This window comes from Podarcis erhardii, assembly GCF_964252035.2.
Source record: "Podarcis erhardii genome assembly, chromosome: 9".
Lineage (NCBI taxonomy): Eukaryota > Metazoa > Chordata > Lepidosauria > Squamata > Lacertidae > Podarcis > Podarcis erhardii.
Genome location: NC_138512.1, coordinates 57,340,766 through 57,354,724, shown reverse-complemented (window position 1 = coordinate 57,354,724; position 13,959 = coordinate 57,340,766). Strand labels below are relative to the sequence as shown.

The 13,959-nt window shown below is 41.0% G+C and overlaps 1 long non-coding RNA gene across 1 annotated transcript in view; it reads left to right on the top strand.

The window, feature by feature from the left end:
• The window catches only part of LOC309350486, a 33,146-nt gene that overhangs the window by 9,694 nt on the left and 9,493 nt on the right, over window positions 1-13,959 (top strand). Inside the window, exon 2 of the long non-coding RNA XR_014160427.1 lies at window positions 2,988-3,056. This is a non-coding gene — a long non-coding RNA (uncharacterized lncRNA). The remainder of the gene's footprint in view (window positions 1-2,987; window positions 3,057-13,959) is intronic.

Here is a 13,959-nt window from a genome sequence, read left to right as displayed (position 1 = left end):
TCTCTCAAATGGCTGGGGTTTTGCTGCCTTGTTTTGCATTGCACACAAGGGCTCCTTGAAGCAGACATCAGAGAGCGAAGACGTGGCCTAACAGTCTGTAGCGCCTCCCATGCAAAATGTGCTGCCTGAGATCAAATGTTAACTGAAGTGATAGAGTTAATTACAGTGCCGAAAGAACCCAATCCTGCAAGGTGTTGAGTTTTGCCAGTGAGGTGCTGAGTGTTTGGGTTCTCACTGAGGTTTGTGGGAGATGAAAGTGCTTAGCACCTTGATGTGGAATTGTATTGAATCTAGATTTGCAACCCACTCCCGGAAAGCTGTGTTACCATGTCGTTGCAAAACAGATTCTTAGTTTCGGCATCATCCTGATGAAAGCATATGGTGGAAAACCTCATGGGGGAAACCCTTTACTTCTGCTGTTGTTTAAAACCACAGTTTTCCTCTCAGTGATTCTTCACCTCCACTTTACTCAAACTTCTGCCATTGTTTAAAACAGTCACTCATTTTCCTTTCAGTGCTCTTCCCTTCTCACTATACTCAAACGTCTCCCTCTTCCATTGCTCAGCTGCCTTATGTGAGAGCAATAATGGATGTTGAGCCCTCAAATATTCCATAGTAGTTTACTCAAAGCTCTGCTGTTGGTTAAAACCACCATCTCCCTCTCAGTTCCCTTTATCCCTGATTTACTCAAATTTCCACCATTGTTTTAAACCACTGCTTTCCCCCTCTTAGTGCTTTTCCCATCTTGCTCCTATGCCATGGCTACTGCTGTTTTCATATTTGCTCCCCTCCCACACAATGAAAATCAAGGATTGTGATATGGCACTATAAATACTTCAATGGTGGCTGTGTGATGACATTCTTACATTTTTATTATATAGAGAGAAAATATAAAATTGACCCGTGGGGATCTGTTAACATAGCTGGCTCTGTGGGAGCCAGAATGGTGAACCTAAAGATGTCATTGTCACATTCCACAGCTCTTCTGTAGATAACCTGCCTGAGCCAGACCCCCTTGAAAGATTTGCCTATGCTTATTAAGTTGTTTTAACACCTCTCAAAATCCCCCCCAAAAGAAGCAGCCTCACATTGATTGTAAGCTCCTTGGGACAGAGACCTGCCATTTTCTTTTAACTTTTTGCTAGCTATAGCAGCAAAAGGAGAGAAAGAAAAGGAGGTGCAAGAGCACAGTAGACAACTACATGGGTCCCCAGTTTGCAAATAATTCCAATTTGACTTGCATTGTATTGTCTGTTGATTCCGAGAATGGTGCAACTCACCCTGAATGATCTTTCTCTGAAAATTCAGTTGTGATGCTCCCTCCCCAAAGTACCCATCTGGATAAAGTCTAACATACTGAAGCATCTATCAGCTTTCTTCAGACATCAATAATGATGCGAAGGGAGCAGGAGAGAGTTATACATATAGATGTATTGTTTGGAAGCTATTACACAGGAAGTGTCAAATCCAGGCAAGGCTGGTTTCCTCCAAGCGTTCAATATTCAAGCCATGCCAAGAAATGTGGTTATATGATACACCTTTCCAAAAAAGCAGCCCTCTCTGCACAGCTGCAGCATCACTAGCCACCAAGACGGCTTTTGATGGTATCAAGTGGGAATAGGCTTCATGTGCGCAAATGGATTCAATTGGACTTGCTTTTCATTGATTCAGCTACAATTCTGCACACAAATCCATCTGTCAGCAAACAATGAGAGATAGTTGATAAATGCTGTTTGGAGGGGCAGCGGTTGCCTGCTGTATCGTGATGCTGTATTTATCTTGGCCTTTGTGAACATAACTCAGGCGATTTGAAAAGCAGCAAATGTAACAGAGATGGAGACAAATGCAATGGGATTTCAGAGATCTGAGGGAGCTCTTTCCGAAAAGCCACAGGCTTCGTCCCAGTACTCTCAATGTTGTCTGGAATATTTCTTTGTCATCTTAATGGGAGGGAACACACTTAGCCAAGGGGATTTGGTCACTAACCTATCTTCCATAGGCACTTGAGGGTTGCCAGGTTCAAATCCACTTGGTAGCTCTGGTCTCTAGCCTGGAAGCACAATCCCATCAGCAGGTTTGGGGGGAGAATTGAGGCTTTGTTTGCATTTTCATTCATGCTTCTTGAAACAATATGCAAGCCAAAAGGCAGCTATACTTCAGCACAGATACTTCTCTGATTTTTGTGATGCCATTCTCCAGCCAAAAATAAAATAAAATGTGTGTTTAGTGGCATAGAAATAGGGATGTAAAAAGGCATCATTTCCCATTTGTACCTGTATTCCTCACATGCAGAACTGTTTCTATTCCTCTGAAGTTTGCCTTCTGTCCAAAACCATATTATTTGTCTGCTGTATTGAAATTACATAAATTATGTTGTCTACCCCGTTTGCATTTCATTGCAAAGGAAACACAATGCAAATAGGGGAAACCATGCAAATCAATCGCATATTGTTTGTGGACTGCAAGCAACAACAACACTGAATGCTGATTATAGCCATCGATTGATTTCTGTTCTGGACATGGAATGAATAAACAAACATTGGCAATTTCTGCACCAATTTCCATTTCCATTGCAATTCTTTGATGTCCCTTTATAGAGGCTTCGTGATACAAATATAGCCATCATCAGTAGTAGCCATTGATGGAAAAAATATAGCTCCTGAGAAGAGAGCCAAGGTTCAATGAATTACTTAAATGTGAGTGTTCCTTAAGTTACTGTTCCATGTCACCACTGTGCAGCTTGGCTTTGTGAGAATTGCAAGTTGTATCACTTAGGTAATGAGTGCCCATGTTTATTAATCTTTTTACAAGGTTCCCTTTGCCCAGAATACTCCCCCACCCCATACAAATATATCCATGGGCTTCCTTTTTAGCATGTGTCCCAGGCTTGGTTTATTTTGTGGGCTGCACAGTTAGCAATACCTCTAATAAATTTTGACGGAGAGTTTCCGTTGTTGTTTTTCACATGGTGCCATTGCCTTTGGAAGTCTTTTTGGAGAAGAGGAGCAAGGAAACATGTTTGGGTGAGATCCTACTGCATAGCAAACCACCTTCTGGCAAGTGTTAAAATTAATTTCTCTAGAGTTAGATGAAATTAATAACATTTGTTTGCCTTTGCCTCTATCTATAAACATTTCTGCTGTTTGAATACCCTTTCTGCTGGAAAGTGACATGCATCTGGATGATTTATGAGGAATCAAATTGTTTCGTAAGGGTAAAAGGAAAAACAAAGTAGATTGTTTCACAGTTCAGCATTCCTTGAAACTTAAATTTCAGGCTTGGTGTTACTTCCATTAAAGTTGGCAGGAGTTTTGCCATCGACTTCAGTGGAGTGGAGCAAATGTTCTTGAAGTCCGGGCCAGATGGTGAAAATAGTTGTGGGCCTGGATTCAAAGGACTGTGTGGGGAGTCCCATATATGCAATAGGGATGCTGAGGCCCCCTGACCACAATGCTCCCAAACCTGAAAAGCTTGTCTTGAAACACAAGGGATTTTCAAGAACAGCGTCCAACACGGTGCAAAGAGCTGCGGTTGGACAATAGCCTCCAGGGAAGCTTTTGTACACATGTGGAAGCATTTGTACATGGCTATGGGGCTGTTTGGATCCTGGCCTGATGCTCTTCATTTATACCTTGGAGTCAAGAGGCTTTCTGTTTGTGTTAGTTTCTTTTCTGTCAAGAGGTGCAAAGTGTGGAGAGAAAGGGGGAGAAGATCGCAGCTCCAATTCCCATCCATATGCAAAAGTTACTTGTTCTTCTAACTCACTCCTCATCCTGATGGCAACTGAAAATCTATACCTGATCCCCATCCCTGATCCACAGTCCAGAGCTTTCGTTCACAGATAAATCATTCAGATAAATTGAGAAAGTATCTTGCCCATCTGGATATTCAAAGGAATGCTTGCATAGATTTGACTTCACTGGAATGAATAAGGTGCTATTTGCATGCAGGGAAACTTTTGCTGCATCCAGACAGAATGCTAAACCATGGCTTAGTTCAAGAAGAATAAGTCATACTGAGTCCTGGGCTGGCATAGCTGTGAGAAAGGGATTGAAAGCTTTCCATTCTGATATATATTAACTGAAGTTTAATGTGTCATCTGAACCCTTAACTGCGGTTAATCTTAATTATGGTGAGTAGAAACAAGGCAACTTAATAAATTGTCATTTGCATATCTTTACTAATCAAAGCTACAGTATAGTTTGATAGGGTTGTCATATGTCCAGATTTTCCAATGACAGAATTAGCATCTGGGGGGAATTTTGGGAAATCAGCAAAATGTCCAGATTTTTACTTGACATATGGCAGCCCTAAGTTTGGAAGCATTCTGAACTGTCCCATGTCCTCTCTGTGCCATTCCAATGTTATTTGTTATTTGGGTTCAAGTCTTATTTGTTAAATCTGAAGTTCTGTTTCACCCACATTGACTCTAATGCTGGAACTAAAAACAGTGATGTCTTTCCCTTGCTTTTCATGTAAGTGAATGAAATGTGCAGGCAGAAGTGCCCCTCCAGAGTGGATTCAACCTTATTACATTTTATCAAGATTCACATGGGACGCGGGTAGCGCTGTGGTCTAAACCACAGAGCCTAGGGCTTGCCAATCAGAAGGTCGGTGGTTTGAATCCCCGTGATGGGGTGAGCTCCCGTTGCTCAGTCTCTGCTCCTGCCAACCTAGCAGTTCAAAAGGACGTCAAAGTGCAAGTAGATAAATAGGTACCGCTCCAGCGGGAAGGTAAACGGCGTTTCCATGCGCTGCTCTGGTTTCGCCAGAAGCGGCTTAGTCATGCTGGCCACATGACCCGGAAGTTGTCTGTGGACAAACGCCGGCTCCCTCGGCCAGTAAAGTGAGATGAGTGGCGCAACCCCAGAGTCATCCACGACTGGACCCAACTGTCAGGGGTCAAGATTCACATTGTTTGGGTGGGTTGTTGTTCCGTTTTTAGAAGCATAACAATAACATATAATTCAGTATGACCTCCTAGCATCAGTTTGTGTTTGAGGAGTAGATACCTCCCATGGCTGGAAAAAAACACAACATGGTTGCAGTTATAATGTTTGATAGCCCTCCTAGACCAGTATTTTGTTCTCACAGTGGCCAGCCAGATGCCTAGAAGTCCACAAGCCCAGAAGAGCATTCTCCATGTCCCTGCACTTTCTTGCAACTGGCATGCTGAAGCACACTATCTCCAGCACCCAAAACATTAATTTGCACAGCCATGGATTTTAGGAGGATCAAAAATGCAATAAAGTCCCAGTTTGATCATGAAGTCATCTCTGAAGGAGGAAGAAAACCACACATCTGGTGACAACAATGACTTCAGAGTCATGTGAGAGACTCCAAATATGGGGGGGAGGGAAATGGCATTCTGCATAGAGTAATAACTGGAATTGGCTCGCACATTTTTCATTTTGGTCGGGTGGCAGGATTTAAATTAAATAAACAGAAAATTAAAGTGTTGGGAAAAAATTTGACAGATACAGAGTCGGAAAGGTTTCAGAGAGAAACAGAACTAACTATGGTTAAAAAAGTAAAATACCTAGGGGTAAACATAACAGCAAAAAACCTGAGTCTATTTAAGGATAATTATGAAAAATGTTGGTCTGAAATTAAGAGAGACTTGGATAGTTGGACAAAATTGAAGCTTTCTTTGTTAGGCCGAATTGCTGCTATCAAGATGAATGTATTGCCAAAAATGTTGTTTTTGTTTCAAACATTACAGATCGTGGACAAAACGGAGTGCTTCCGGAAGTGGCAGAAAGATATATCCAGATTTGTCTGGCAGGGCAAAAAGCCCAGAATTAAGTTTAAGATATTAACAGATGCGAAAGAAAGAGGGGGCTTTGCCCTGCCAGACTTAAAGTTGTACTATGAAGCCGCAGCTTTTTGCTGGCTAAAAGACTGGCTACTTCTCGAAGACACTGACGTGTTGGACTTGGAAGGTTTTAACAATGCTTTTGGTTGGCATGCATACCTATGGTATGACAAAGTTAAGATCAATAAGGCCTTTAAGAACCATATTGTCAGGAAAGCAGTGTTTAATGTCTGGACAAAATACAAAGACTTACTGGAAAATAAAACTCCAAGGTGGCTCTCACCTCTGGAGGCTAAGGCCCTAAAAAGACCCAATATGGAGGCTAAATGGCCAAAATATTGGGAAATATTAGAAAAAGATGGAGACAATTGGAAATTGCAGAGTTTAGAGAAAATGAAGGATAAGGTGCGAGACTGGTTACATTATGCTCAGATTAAAGAAGTTTTTAAAAATGATAAAAAGTTAGGGTTCCAGGTGGAGAAATCGAAGTTAGAAACTGAATTGTTAGAACCAAAGACTAAGGTATTATCTAGAATGTATAACTTGCTGTTAAAATGGAATACACAAGACGAAATGGTTAAATCGGTTATGATAAAATGGGCACAGGACATTGGGCATAACATTATGTTTGAGGACTGGGAAAGGTTGTGGACCACTGGGCTGAACTTCACCGCATGTAATGCTCTGAAGGAAAATGTAATGAAAATGATATATAGATGGTACATGACCCCAGTTAAACTTGCCAAAATATACCATTCGTCTGATAATAAATGTTGGAAATGTAAAGAAAACGAAGGAACATTCTTTCACCTCTGGTGGACATGCCCTAAGGTGAAGGTCTTCTGGGAAATGATATATAATGAGCTGAAAAAGGTATTTAAGTATACCTTCACTAAGAAACCAGAGGCCTTCCTTCTGGGTATTGTCGGCCAGAAGGTGTTAAAGAAGGACCGAACATTCTTTATGTATGCAACAACGGCAGCAAGGATACTCATCGCAAAAAACTGGAAAACTCAAGATCTACCCACACTGGAAGAGTGGCAGATGCAACTGATGGACTATATGCAACTGGCCGAGATGACAGGCAGAATCCGTAACCTGGGAGAAGAGAAGATGGAGGAAGACTGGGAGAAATTCAAGAAGTATCTACAAAAACATTGTAATTTGGTTGAATGCTAAGAAGGATGCTAGATTATAAAAAACTGGCCACCACTAAATTAGATTTGAAATTTGATGATAAGTGAGACTAAAGAAAATATAAAATTTTTTGGAAGAAGTGCTAGATTATATTTGAATGAGTGGACATGAGATTGTAAACAAGTTGATAATTTGTTTGGAAAAAACTTTTAACGATGTAAATGGGAGCGGGAGACGTGAGGAAGTCCAAAGAAGTGATGAAATTATGTCTGTGATAGAAGTAAGACTGTTTATTATTTGTGCATTTATATTTAAAAACTTTAATAAATATTTATAAAAAAAAAAAAGAAAACCACACATCTGGTGACAACAATGACTTCAGAGTCATGTGAGAGACTCCAAATATGGGGGGGAGGGAAATGGCATTCTGCATAGAGTAATAACTGGAATTGGCTCGCACATTTTTCATTTCCATGCATTTGTTATTTGTTGTTGATGCATGCAGTGAGGGAGAGTTCCTTTGGAGCTCTCTGCAGTAGTGAGCTGTCTTTCTGGGTGACACAATTTTCCTTTTACACAGAGCAGGAGGACAGGCCCACACCTTTCAAAATGAGGCATCCCTCCCAGTTTTTTTTCCCGGCCCTGGAATAGCAAGGGATCTGTTCTTCACCCCATATGTTGTGTCAGCCTGGAGTTTATTCAAAGGCCACCAAGCCTGTGGGAGGATCTAATATCTTGAATGAATTTGGACCATCTCCTAAGTACGTTTCATTCTCTGAATGAACAGGGCTGGTTATATAATCCTCAAATACTCTTCTAAAGCAATAGAGTTAGGGTTGGGGTTTTTTTGTAAGCTGGGGTGCAGATGCAATTTTTAAAAAATCAGGAAATTCGGGGATTAGTTATCATAACTTGAAAACAGAAGAATTTACCCCAGTTGCTGGAAACCACAGGAGGGGAGATGCTGTTTCTTATGAACTTTCTATAGACATTTTTGGCCACTGTGAGACCAGAATGCTGGACTGTGTGGGCTATGTGCCTTGTCAGGGGACTGCCATCGAAAAGGGGGGGGGGCACAAGAATACAGGGAGCCTCCAACGTTGCTGAGAAGTAGCTCTTCCTCAGGCAGTGGAGAGAGCCACGCCTCCAGGGAAGCAGAGGAGGAAAGGAGGGGCGAGGCGAGGGAAAGGCTCACAGATGCTACTGTGATCCCAAGTGCCTCACTTAGCCAGGCTGGTTAGGAAACTGACATGCTGCTTCCGTCACCCAGTTTTCGCAGAGGGGTGAAACGGAAGGAGGGGAGGCGGAGATTTGGGGTGGCCAAGTTCTTATGTTGGGGGGGGGACCGGAAGGGGGCACTCCCGGAATCTGCAAGTGACTGAGACAGACATGAACTTTGGGTTTCTGCACTGTACATAGTTTGCACTAAATAAAACCTGTAAAAGACAGGTCAGAGTCCTGGCAACCACCTGCAAACCTGACAGCCCTCTAATGTGGTTCTGAACAGTTAGCAGTCCTTCTCCCCCTCCTCCACTTTGCTTGTAGAGCCCTGCTCAGCTATTAGTTTTAGATCAGCAGAACTGGCCCTGCTAAAGGGGCCACATAATACCTGTTCCACATTTGTAAGAACTTAATCGCATAGTATGGCAGCACCAGCACTTGGAAACTCTCTGCCTATTGAGATCAAGCAGGTGCCTTCACTGTACTTTTTTTCTTCTTTTTTTTGGCACCTGAGAAAAACATTCTTGTTTAGACAAGACAACCTGATGCTTAAATAGTCAAGGTAAGTTGTATGTTTTGTACTGCTGTGAATTTTTCTCTCTTTTTTGATTTTATCTTTTTGTAAACCGCTTTGAGGGTTTTCTCCCCTTTATACGGCCAAGCGGCGTATAAATTTTATGAAATAAATAAAATAACTATGCATATAGGAATGCTTCCTTAAAGAAACATGAGCTTTGAGAGAAGTTATAATGGTTTCATTCTCACTTCTGTTGCTGTGCAGTTGGAGGACTCCCACAGAAATCATTGAATCAGAATATAATTACACATATTTCGTGCTACTCTGAATCTTGTGGTATAGTTTTCAGTTCTTAAAATGTCCTAAAATGTGTTAATGTGTATTTTTAGGATCAAATGTGATTGGAAATGTGTATGTTAAAATAAAATACATGTATATTAAGATGAAATACTTGTTCAACTATGCAATATGTGATAAAATAAATACATTTCAATCAATTTTTAAAATCTCAGATTAATCTGGAAACAGGATGATGAGGATGAGGATGGATGAAGTGGTCTTAATTTGTGAGTGGGCATATGTGAAATAGACTGATCCATACATCCTTAGTTGAAAGATCCCAGTGGAGTAAATCTAATACGGTTCCAGCATCATACTCGGTATGGCAATGCTAATTGAAGTTAAACAGGTAACGCTTTAGAAAGAATTGAGATTCAAATGTATTAGATAATTTTTTAATTTTTTTAAATAAAGAACCTTAATAGTATCTCATGAGTGTAAATGAAGTTTAAAGCACACTTGCTGAGGCGATTCCCAAAATAAACACTCGAAAACGATGAAAGATGTCCTGAATCTGGTAAAATATTGTGCAATCTCTATAAGAATCCCCAATGAGTGGAAATTCTGTCATCCCAGCTGCTGCTAAAGTCTTTTAAAATAATGGAAAAGAAGGATTTATCGGTGGGTGACTGCTTTGTGGATTTGGTTCTGGAATATAAGCAGTTGGCTGAGATCAATGATGGAAATCTACGAGCATTCGTGGTACAGATGTTCCAGGTACAGACTGATCGCATTGTGATTTTTCGTTGCCTACCTTTGAGACTGTCCATAGTCAGAGTGAGTCCATTAAAAGCTATATCCATCACTGCAAACACTCAAGGGTAAGTCTGAATAAAACGGCAGGAAGGAAATGCTTCAGATTAACATTTTGGCGGAATGCCTCACGAAGAAGGCATTAGCTGAAATATTAGTCTATAGGATTTCCTTCCTCTAGTTGTTCTCAATACGCCAAGGACCCATTGCTAAAAGAGTTGGGATATCTTGGTTTAGGATCACTGGGTTTTGGGTTAGAAGAGTGTGATAGCCTGGGCATTTGTTGCTGCGTACCAAAATACAGCAAAGCCAGTTCTGATAAATTGTTCTTGAACATTAATGTGATAAATGGCACAGAGTTTTAACATGCATCACTGTCTACAAGATATAACAACAACAATAACAATAATAATAATAATAACAATAATAATCCAACATCACACACACACAATGTATGCTGGGCCCCCTCAAACTTAGGGGCAACTACGTGCCTCTGCATCCCATCATAGTAAGGAATACTGTTTTCAGGTGACCAGTGTGCCTGCTCAGTCTGTTGTTGAGGTAATGACAGCTGATGAGTAACTTCAAGGCCCCTTCTCCTCCTTCTTACTGTTTCTTTCTCTAAGCTGGACTTGGACCAGGCAGTCCTTCAAATAGAGGAGGGCCCCATGTAAAGTCTATGTGCTCTGTGTGTGTATTAGATGGTGTCTGCAGCTTTAAATCAGGATGAATGAGATTAATTCTAATTCAGGAGCTCCAGCTGAACTAGGCCGGGGACTGGACATGAGAAGCTGGTATTTATGTAATGAACTTATGAAATTATTTCATACAAGAAGTCTGAAAACATCGACCCTGGAGTAAGCACACCAGCTTCAGAGGTCTACTCTGGACAAAATGGTTTCAGGAATGCTTCTGATGCGTGTGATTTCTATAATAAGAAAAATACTTTCAGAATTCCAGTTTGTATTATATGAAGCACTCATAGCATTTGTGCACCATAAAATGTGGGCTATATCATGCGAAGGATGACATCCAACAATAACAAACCAAAGATCCTCATTCCAGGATTGTGGTTCCATGAATGCCTAAATATATCTGCTGACATTAAGGATTTTCTACACTTCTACCCCGTATACAGCACACGTTATCGGAGGAAAACCATATTTAAGAACTCCTTAATCCTACAGGCTAGGGGTTGTATCCAATATCAGTAGACACATTGAAATTAATGGACATGACCAATTTAGGTCCATTCATTTCAAAGGGTCTGTGCTGTGTAAAACTTAGTTGAATTTATTGGTATCCGTCTGTCTTGAGAGAAAATGGAGTGCACCTCTTGGGATGAAGTTAAAGCACTGCATTAGCATCACTGAAGTAATCTCCCTGGGGTGCAAGCCTGGCTGGTGTGTATGGAGGTCCTGGGCTGCCCAGAGGACAAGACCCTCCTCTCGGCCTCACTGATGTGGTCCAAAGAAAAGCAGAGCAATATGATTGACATCAGCTTGGCTGCAGGAATTGCCGTAAGGAGGCATACAAGGCACCATCCAACAATCTTAGGGATTCCACTCCAGATTTGTGTAGGATTTACTCCTTTTTCTTCTCTTGAAGATATCCCAGAAAGCAGTAGAAGTTTAGGATCAGTGTTTTTCTAGATGGGCTACCTTCCCAGGTTGATGAGCCCCATCTGCCCGTCACTTCCCTCTACATGACATACAGAAACTTCCTTCCTGACTGTTTTTTTTTTAATGATATTTATTAAAGTTTTGAATAAACACAAAAAACAATAAAGACACAAACAAACAAACAAACAAATCAAAAACAAGTATAAGTTCAAACCATATTTTCTAAACCTAATTTCACCGACCTCCTCACACCTCCCCCTTCTGTATTCTAATCTCATTTATCTTGTCAGCAAATCCATTCCCACATTTCCCATAGTTTTTATTAATTCTATTCTTTTTCCTTAATCAATGCCCCTGCAAACCACTAATTTTTAAACCCATATCTTTTTAGCCTTCATTAATTTTGTAATGTTTATTAAGATAGTCTTTAAACTTCTTCCAATCTTCTTCCACTGTCTCTTTGTCCTGATCTCGGATTCTGCCAGTCATCTCTGCCAGTCCCATGTATTCTGTCATCTTCATCTGCCATTCTTCCAGAGTGGGAACTTCCTTCTTGACTGTTGGACCGGCTGCTGGTCTTGGCTGCTCAATGTACCAGAGCTTGCAGAAGTTATTGGGCTCCATCAGTCCTACACAGCATGGCCAATGGTCAGGGGTGGAGGGCCAGCAATATCTAGAGCAGCCTTTCTCAACCTGTGGGTCCCCAGATGTTGTTGAACTACAACTCCCATCACCCCTAGTTAGCAAGGCCAGAGCTCAGGGATGATGGGAGTTGTAGTCCAACAACATCTGGGGACCCACAGGTTGAGCACCGCTGATCTAGAGGGTCATAGGTTCCCATTTCTCTGCTGTGGTATTCAGCAAAATCTGCATGCTGTGAAAGCAATTTTTAACAGACTTCATCAGGCAAACAGCATACAGTAGTAAATTGTATTGGACAACCTATGAACTTTCATATTTGAAACACACATATTTGAAATTTGCCACAAGAGATGTCAACTATAGGCATTTAAAACCTTTTAATTCTTCAACCTTAACTAAAATAACTTATATTTTTCAGGTACACATTTCACATTCAAATTGTAAATTTGAATTCAAAATTCCTCATCCAAAGTTTAGATTTTGAAATTGGGGGCAGGGGTTAACTGAAATGTCACATATTTGTGATTATTTATGTTGTCTCTGTCAACACCATTGTGTGATCAGTTTATTACTACAAACAGATTCAGCAAAACCATGTTTTGCTTGGGGAAGAAAATGAGGTCATAAGCATACATAACTTATGAAATCAGTGTAAATGCTGTTTTTAGGTTTTTTACCGTTTAAATAATCAGCTTAAATAAATGGGAACAAGTACCCTATTGCTTTTGAAACATTCTGAAGATGTCGGAAAACAAGCACAGGGCGCCTGTATGTTTAAAGTTAGCCAGCACTGTGGATTGACAGATGTGATGCCTGCATCCGCTTGCAGCTGGGATGGATTCCTCACAAGTGTAGAAATATCAGATGAGGATAATCTTTCAGTGAACTATTAATTATTTGGTTAGTTTCCAGTATCTTGAACTGCAACAGCTCATTTTGTTCTGAACTCACTTAATTTATTCTTGCCAGGATGCACTTAGGTGATGTATTTGCTAGTTTGATACATTCTGGGTAACATTAGCACTTCCTTAAAATGTGTTAACAGGTGCACAGGTGAAAAGTTGAACAGCTTAAAGGGCTCAAGTAGTGCAAGGAAAGGCGACGGATATTTTAGGTGTGCTCCAGGAAAATGTTTACATGCTGCTTCTGAGCTGTACAAATCTCTGAGTGCTGCAGATGCTTGCTCTTTGGACAAAGAAGGGCAGCGAAAGGTCAGTTTGCTGCTGCCGTTGGGTGTTTCTCTCCATCTTTCCTCTCCTTCAGAGCTGGCCAACTTTATGGAGCTGTCTTCTGAATTTTTCCACATTGTTTGCCCCTGAATCCCACTTTGTATTGCAAGGTTATGCAATGGGAACGAAAATTCACATGGAGGCTTATTGCTTTAGTATACATTTAATGAAAGTTAGTGGTGCTGTCTTTGCTTGATGTTTCACCTGCGAAGAGGCCTTCTCTTTCCCTTAGCATTATGGACACATTTCTTTCTCGATAGGGTGATTTCCTAAAGGTCTTATGCTGCTGTTGTTTGACACATTCAGTAAAGCGATTTTTTTGACTAAGCGGCACTAGCAGATGCTTCTCATTTGCTCCCGCTGTAGAGAGGCATGCAGATTGCCCCAATGCAAATGCCAGAACAGTTCAAATCTGGAAAGTTACTGCTTTTCTGTCAGAGGCAGACTGACCAAGAGAAGACTTCCTGAACTTCAAGAAAAGTTTGTCAGGAACAGGCTGTCTGACCCATGAAAGCCTGAGGCAAATGCCATCTTTGATTTCATATCCGAAACAACTTTACAACCTCGTAGCAGAGTCCAAGAACAGTATATTTTCTCAAGCCTCTTTCTGTCACTTCCCTGATCCTTCTGCAACAAGTGTAATAGGAAATACGCCTCCCCCCCCCCCAGCCCTACCACCTCAAT